We start from the raw sequence: 9,271 nt of genomic DNA on the forward strand, positions 1-9,271 counted from the left end.
CATATTAAAATTAAGCATTCATTTAAGTAACTAATAGTATAATTAAGAAAAAAAATCCTAATAAAAGTAATCCATCTCAAAATATCCAATATACTAAATAATACTCATTAAATAAATAAAATTGAAAAAATTATATAAATAATGAAAAAATAAAATAAATTGGAGTATATGATTTTGTAATACATTAGATAATGTGACCTAAAAAGTAAAAAAAATCAATAAATATGGATGATATTGTAGTCATAATTAGAAAAGTGTGAAATCAAAGATAAAAACATTAGTCATAAAAACAATGACATCATCATTGAATTTTAGAGGAAAAAATTTTGTTGAAATTGTGACATGTAAGAATATTTAAAAAGTGATGATGTTATCAGTAGTTTATTTTAGTAATAGTTACTAGGTGATCTCCCATGCTAAAGCACGAGACTTTTAGAAATTATTATGCATAAATAATATAATCGTTACAAACAGATTAAATAAAAGTTAAGGAAGAGAACTATGAATAATAATCTTTAAAAAATCATAACAAAGAAAATTGAATATAAAATAACAATATTTACACGTCATTAGAACATAATTGTTGATTACTCGTGCTAATCACGAGCTATTTAATAATCACTATATGTTAAATGTTTGTATGTAATAATAGTTGATTACCCATGTTAAACACGATATATAAAAATTTATTTTATCAAAAATTGAATGGACTATAAATACTCCAACGTATGTAATGGAGTAGATACACAAGAAAAATGCAAGGATACATTCTTATTTTGCTTTGTAGATCAAACAACTCATACAAAATGAAAATAAAGAGTACTTGTAAGATAAGGAAAATATATTCTTGAAGAACCTAAAACACAAAACTTCTCTCTCCTTTTGACGTTCGAACATGAAATCAATTTCTCACCGATTTCCAATTTATCTTCTATTAAAACCTCTCCTTGAGATACCTTAAACTCCTATGTCATATTTAGTTTTTAACACTTCTAATTAATCGAATTCAGCTATACTTAATACATACTCCCTTCATTTACCAATTTAGATTTTAACATTATTCATAACACTCTTAATTTGAATCATTCCAAATATATAAATTAAATCATAATCAATTGAGATCTTGTTTGATTCGTTGTAATACAATTTATTAATATCAACTTTTTATAATTTTTTAAATTATGAGAAATCATCAATGGTACCCCTGTGTTATTCCACTTTATCTTTGGCACCCCTGTATTTTTCGTAATTCCAATAGTACCCCCAACATATCTTGCTAATTTCAAACGTGACACTTTTTAAGTTTTTTCTGTTAAGTGGCCGTTAATTTTTGAATTTGACCTAACCATGGTTAGTTTCTTATTGCTTTCTTCTTCTTCTTCTTCCCTTTTCCCTCTCCTCTTCCTTCTCTCCTTCCATGGCCGCTTCTTCAAGGTACTCATCATTTTGCGGTAAGGTGTATTCCGGTACTACCAGAAGACCGCCTGGAACATGGGTTTTTCGTTGGAGATTACCTGGCGGTAATTTTTTCCGGATCATAAAGCTGAAGAAGTAAGTTGCTTTAAATTTGGTTAATTTTTGTTATTGATGGATTAATAAATTAGCATTAATTAGGGTTCTAAACTAGTTTAGTTGATTGACTTTGCCCAATTTTTGATTTTTAGTGTTTGGTTAATACTAAGTGTTATTTTTATTAATTTTGATTCTTGTTTATTTTTTGTCTTACGCTAAAATTTTAATGGGTTAATGATTTGTAGAAGGGTGGGAAGCTTGAGGATGATCTCCGACTGAGAAAATTACCGCTCATGTAATCTCCAACGAAAAATGATGAGTACCTTGAAGAAGCAGCCATGGAAGGAGAGAAGGAAGAGGAGAGGGAAAAGGGAAGAAGAAGAAGAAGCAATAAGAAACTAACCATGATTAGATCAAATTCAAAAATTAACGGCCACTTAAGGAAAAAAACTTTAAAAGTGTCACATTTATAATTAGCAAGATATGTTGGGGGTACCATTGGAATTACGAAAAATACAAGAGTATCAAAGATAAAGTACAATAATACAGGGGTACCATTGATAATTTCCCATTAATTATTCACAATACAATGCATTAGGACATCGATTAATACATTTGAAAATGTGCACAAATCAAGTGAGACAAAGACATAAAGTCATCATATCATATCATACAAAATACTAAAGAAAGACCCCTTAATTTTAAATGACGCTTTTTCACCGACTGAGTACATGGCGAAATATAATTAATTTAAAATTGTTGATATATTTTAATGAATTTCCATATAGTAATATTTATAAATGTAAAGAAGAATTTCAAATGTAACAAAATTATCAAATTGCAATTTTACCTCATTTGCCTTTCTGTTTTTTAGGAAAACTTTTCTTTTGAACGCAACATTTATTTTTGGGTGCTGATAAATAGGAATAATGTATGAAATTCAAAATCTTGCAAATGACGACATTTTATACGCCTTTGCTGCTCACCTCATTTGAATATCTTTAAGCCTTTGAGTTACCCATTTCATTTTTGATAATAACAAGTTTATTTATTTTGGTTTGACCTCTTTTGTCTTTCTCTCGCAATTGAAGACAATTATTTTTGCAATTAGCCACTTACTCGATAAAGTTATTTATCAACTTCATTTAGTAAACATTTTAGCATATAGAATGATGACTAATAACATACATTATAAATAAAGAGTCATGCTCAATTTAGAGGTAGAAAATGTCACAATAATTTGTATTAATATATAGAAGATAAATCTTAAATAGAAAATTTATTTTCAATCTTACTCAAAATACATATAATATTGCAACGCATATAAAGGGAAGAAAATTTGTTTACAATCTTACTAAAATCACATATAATATTCCAACGCATATAAAGATTTAAATCTCATTAATTTTAAATATGCAAAATTAATAGTCAAACTTATTTTAATAGCATGCATTAAGTAATCTTGTCGTGAAAGCTACAATAAAGTTATAAGAAAGTGTATGTGAAAAGCTAATTTGAACGGAAATTTTTTTTTTACCAGAGGCTGACATGTGTCATTAGGTGGTCTTTGCTTTAGTATTTAAAATGATGATAGATAGATTGGTATATTGTAAATATTAAATATATATTTTTAAATAGCAATAATATTAATTTGGAATTTTTTCAAAATCATGTGCCAATTGCTGTTACTAAACCTTATTATTTCTATTTTTTTACATTATATATGATTAGTGTTTTGAATGGGATATTCTATTAGGTATTTTTAATTATAATTCGAACTGCATGTTAATTTTTGAATATTAAGAATGTTAATGATAAATGAAAAGAATAAGTAAAATGAAATTAATTTTTGGAGAAAAGCTGTTTATTAATACACTTAACTATGTTCAAAATCAATGCCTTATCTTCAGGAAAAAAAAAAAATCAATGCCTGATTCGAACTATTTTGGAAAAAATCGCTTTGAAGTTTGAAGTTTTCATCAAAGGGAGAAGATCAAGTGTCTTATATTATAACCTTTTGGATTTAAATATTTTGCGTAGCTAGAATAATAGTCATAATAACATTGATAAATTTAAGAAAAAATTGTTCCAAATATCTGACCTATTGCTCATCTATTGTGAATAATCCCAACTATTAATTATTTCTAAATAATCCAAGCTTTGAATATTTTTTGCTGACAGCACCCCTTACTATATTTTAATCGACTATTGTAGGTACCTACTAGCCGTTACGTTCACTTCTTCTTCCTCCTTATGCTTCTTTATTAGTCTACCCCAACTCCTCTTTGGTGGTAGGTAGCTATAGTAGTCGGTTAAAATGTGGAAAGGGGTGCTATGGGCAAAAAAAAAATTCAAAGGTCGGATTATTTAAAAATAATCAATTGTAGGGATTATTCATAGCATTATTTTAAAGGGTTAGGTTGAAAATAAAGTGGACCAAAACGGGTTATATTATAATTAAAATGAAGTGAACCCTAAAAAGGGCTTAATAAGGGTCGAAAACGAGCCTTTATAAATAACATAATTAATAGATAACTGAATTATTATAAATGACAATGTTAATTGCGATTATTAGCATTCCTATAATTAATTATTATAAATGATAATTTAATTATTACAATTTATCAATAGGGATCAAAATAATTTTTAATAATAAAAACAAGTCGGGTTGGACAGGGCCAAGATTTCAAAACCTGACCAATGTAAAGCCTATATTAATTTTAAAGTGTCTTTATCCAATTTGGCTCATATTTGCTTAAGCCCTACCCAACCCTTATTCAGTCCATTAAACACCCTTGGTCTAACTCACAACCAAATAAGTTATTTTCAATTTTAAATTTCACAATAAGTTATTTTCAATTTTAAATTTCACAAATGTAGTAACTGTTAGAGATGGTGAACGACAACAAGAGGGGGGGTAAATTGTTGTTTTAATAAGTTTAAATATTTTAGCCCTGTTTTTGCGAAATTAGATAGCGGAATTAAAACTTAAACTTAACGCGAAAAAGTAAAAGAGACTAACACAATTTTACGTGGAAACCTTCTAGGCCTAAATAGAAGGAAAAACCACGACCCCTCGGGATTTCAAAACTCTCCAATATGTTTTAGGCAATTAGTTACAATTACATAAAACAAATACACATAACTAGACCAACTTCTCTTTCTCTTTCTCTTGCTTCGCTCGAAGCTTCTCAAATTCTCTAGCTTTACTAGAAGCTATCTAATTCTATAGCTTCACTCGAAGCTCTCTAATTCTCTAGGTTTATTAGAAGCTTTCTAATTCTCTAGCTTCACTCGAAGCTCTTTAATTCTCCACTAAACTTACCCAAGTCTAGTAACAACAAATCTCTCAAAAACTCTTTACAAAAGATAATTCCTAAAGATAAAATTAAAGAGTTGCACAAAAAAATATTATAAATTAATTGGCAATTTTTGGAACAAAAATATTTCTTGTTAATTTTAATCTCTCACGCATGGATTCTCCAAGTCATATGTATACCCTTTGAAAAATAAACAAGTCCCCTTTAAACTTATTAATTAAATAATGCAACAAATTAATTTAAACTAATACATCAACTAAAAATTCAGAAAATATAATTAACAAAAATTCCAGCTGACGTAAATTCTCCAGACTTTAGTCTTGGGAACAAAGCATAGTCTCCATTTACCAGTAACATTAGATCATCAAACTTGGGAACAGTAGACCTCCTGTCTACATTTGACATCCTAAGCGATTTTCCTTATCTAACTTCCGTGGATACATTTGACAAGTACAACGTTCATAGACTAAGTCACAGGCACTATCAACGATCCTATCAAGACCAGATATCGACAAGCATTGAATCTCTAAAATACATTTGTTTATATAAAGTGTAGTCATCATCAAAACCTAAAAGACCCAACAACAAATCACAACCTTATTTATCACATAATGTTTTTTTTAATATCCTATAATTAAGCTAGGGAATTCGGTTAGCATTTTAAATTTTCTTCAAGGTGGTTTATTAAAACGTTAATTTGGAAAAAAAAATTGCTTTTTTGTTATTTTTTTTAGTTCAAATTAAAATAATAGACGTAATACTTTACTTCTTTCCAATCTTGTTGACAGAGTATAAAATCATTAACGTGTTTTAAATTAAAAAAAAAGTATATTTTTTGATTTAGTCATTTAGATAACTTTAGAAACAAATATATATTTTTTAGGAAACTTAGTTAAATTAGATGTATTATTAAAATAATATAGTATTTTAAGGAAACAAAAATATATCTTTTAGGAAATTCAGTTAACATTTTTTTTTATTTCTTCCCGGTGATTTATTGAAACGTGAATTTGGGGAAAAAAATTAATCTCTTTTTTTAGTATTAAAATATTAATAATTCACTTGTTTCCAATCTTTTTATCTTGTTGACAGAGTTAAAATCATTTACATATTTTAAATAAAAAAACAAAATAAGTATATTTTTTAGGAAACATGATTAGACTTGGTCATTTAGAAAATTGTATTTTTTTCGGAAAGTTAGTAAGATTAGTTGTAGATTTAGAATAATATATACTCCCTATTTTTAGGAAACAAAAGTATCTTTTAGGAACCCTAAAAAACCACTGCTCCTATATATATATAATGTTATAGCTTGGCTAGAAAAGAAATATATCTCGCTAGAGAGAAACATAGAAAAAGAAATTAAAAAAAAAAAAAGAGAAACACAGAAAAGGAAAATAAAAAGAGATTAGTATGAATCAATCAAAAGTTTGTTTAGGAAAAGTTGATTCTTCATCATCATTATCTAAAACAATGGAAGAATTATATGATGATAATCTGATTAATATTTTATTTCAACTTCCAGTAGAAAATGTTCATCGCTTAAAGTGTGTCTCCAAAAAATGGAATGCTTTGATTTCAGAATCATGGTTCGGTCAATCTTATACCCGAAGTCATAGTGGCCAAACATCTATTGGAAATAAATTTTTAGTGTACCCTTCAACGCTACAAGGTTACTATGAATACGTAGCAATCGATTCCTTATCTACGATCTCTTATTGTGATCACCAAAACCTCCCTAATCGACAGTCTGGTAGGGATAAATTCTTGAATTTTTCGCCCTACTTTCTTTCACGAAAACTTAAACAATATGAAAGAATTGACATAGTAGGTATTTCTCAAGGATTATTGTTACACAAATTGATCTCAGAGCGAATAAAATATTGGCCACGTGGGTTTGAAGGAAACGACAAAACGCCCAAGAACGGTGTTTACTACATCAGTAATCCGCTGACAAGACAATGGTTGAAAATTCCACGAGCACCTCGTCATTGGCATTTGGCAGTTTCACAGGTTGGATTCATGTGTTACACCTTAAACCCTTATCTTTCTAATAAGACTGAGTTCGTCGTATTGGAAGTCGAATGCAATAACTTTCTAAAAGATGAATTTTTCTACGCTCATGTTTTTTCTTCTCTCACAAAGCGTCGGGAAATATATTGCGTGGAGTGCCCATCGGGTTTTATTTGGGATTGGCCGTGTGATATAAATGCACTTTATCGACGATACAATCATGCTGTAGTCTATCAAGGGAAGTTCCATTGGAGCAGTGGTTCGCATATTATTGCATACGATCCCCTAAACGAACCTTACAAGTGCAATTTAATTCCTTTCCCGGGAGGATTTCAGTATGTGTGGCCTTGCTATGAGACGGAAGAAACATACTCTTACAGTTGTGTCGATGTGATTGGTGGAAATATTCACGGGGCAATTCGTATTTCAAACGAATACCACATTAGTGAACTTATAGAATATGAGAAGAAAATATGGTGTTTTAAGTATAGAATACATATCGATCATTTTGGACTTGTTTTCTTCAGCCAAATCAATGGAAATCATGTTGGGTTTAAAAAGCACAGCTACCCCGAGAAGCTTTCTATACTTGAGGTGGACAATCAATCATCTACAGAGGTTCTAGATCATTTTGACCAAGATATCTTATTCGTATATGAGAAACCTCGTTGGCCGACAGCTATACCATTACTTTCAAATAAATAACAATTGTATGCTTATTAAATTTGTCTATTTTATAATTATTTTGTATGAAAAATTTAAAGTCAATATTATGACTAATTAATTAATGTTTAAAGTATTTTTATGTTATTATATATTTTTTTTATTTCATAAATTTAAGTTACATTTAATATTGATTTTTTTTTTTCTATGAAAAATGATACTCCAGTATATTAGCAACAGTTGTTGCGGGTAAGCCACATTCTATAGAATGGATAATTATTTGTAGTTGTACTCCCTATATTATCTTGATATTGGCAAATATTCACTCCTTTCACGTTGAAAATAACAATCCTTGCACACATGTTTGATAAAATGCAAAGTCATAATCCTCAGAGTTTGGCATTTCATATGGATTTGGTCATTTGTCAACAAAGTCTTTCATTTTGATGCTTTGCAAAATGAGGACTGTTGATTTTTACAAAACCCTTCAACTTTATAAACCAATTATTCCTCAACTTAAAGAAGCTAAATAGATATCATCGCCAAGTATTAGATTTTGGCGACATGTTGGGGACTCTTTTTTCTAATCAAGAACGACGACTTGTTGGGCACTAGTTCCAACCTGGTCGTCATTGGCGACTTGTTGGGGACTCAATTATTTTTGTTGAACTTTTTGTATTGCGACTTGTTGTGTTTGTTTTGCTTCAGGAGGAGACATCATCGAAGATTCTTTCTAGTTGATAGTTGTGATCTGGTTTCAACTCCTTGAAGCATTTGAAATTGTTTTATTAAAGCTGTGAATTTTATAATGTTGAGACAAATTTGTTATGAATGATTATGTTGATATTGATATGGTCAATGGATCGGGCTCACGTCCTGGTCATTGACGGAGTGGAGGGAAAATCTCCCTTACTCCCTATTTGGAGGTGAATTGTCATTCAAATATTGACTAACCTCATCCGAGAGTGACATAACCTTAGAGCTATGGACGTTCCTCTCAACTGACTCCCTGTGCGCACATAAATCTAGAAAACTGATGTTGCTTTTAAATCTTTGTTTTGAATTACCGTGTTTTGTTGTTTTGGATTGTTACTTCTCATTCAGTTTAATCTGATCCTCTGTTGTTTCCAACTTTTAGTTTCATTACAGATCGGAACTGGTCGAAAACGATGGGTTAGTGGTGTTGATTAGAGTTCCAAGGATATCATATTGAGATGAGCATGTGGAATTTTGTAGTTTTGTATTAGGTTTTTGGATAAATGTATATTAGACTTAGTTGTGTTGGTTATATTGAACTTTAAAGTGATCTGTATGTTTACCTTGTGTTGTAGTTAGATGTTTGGTTTGAGAATTAACTGAGTTGGTTACGTTAAAGAGCTGGTGACCCCTTTGCTCAAGTTTTGGAAGTGTGATTTTAAGTTTCTTGGAAAATGAACTCTGTGATAACCTTGTTTACTTAGTCAACGGTAAGTCGGGTTGTTACATCATCTGCTGCTATCACTAATGCTTGGGGTCAAAAACTGCAGCATATAGTGGCCAAAAAACCGCAGCATTTAAGGTTTTTTCCACTAGTGCTCTCAAGAACAGTGTGAAGATTAAAGACGTTGTTTGATTGGTTAGCAATTATCTACATTTCAGAAATTTAATAGTTTAGTTTATTAATAACATGAAGAATTAAAATCATATTTTTACAAAACATAAGATATTTCATAATAAATTAAGTTCTATGTAATAAAATAACTAAGATCACATTGATTAAAATA

The sequence above is a fragment of the Amaranthus tricolor genome, chromosome 12 (genome assembly GCF_026212465.1).
Source record: "Amaranthus tricolor cultivar Red isolate AtriRed21 chromosome 12, ASM2621246v1, whole genome shotgun sequence".
NCBI classification, from domain to species: Eukaryota; Viridiplantae; Streptophyta; class Magnoliopsida; order Caryophyllales; family Amaranthaceae; genus Amaranthus; species Amaranthus tricolor.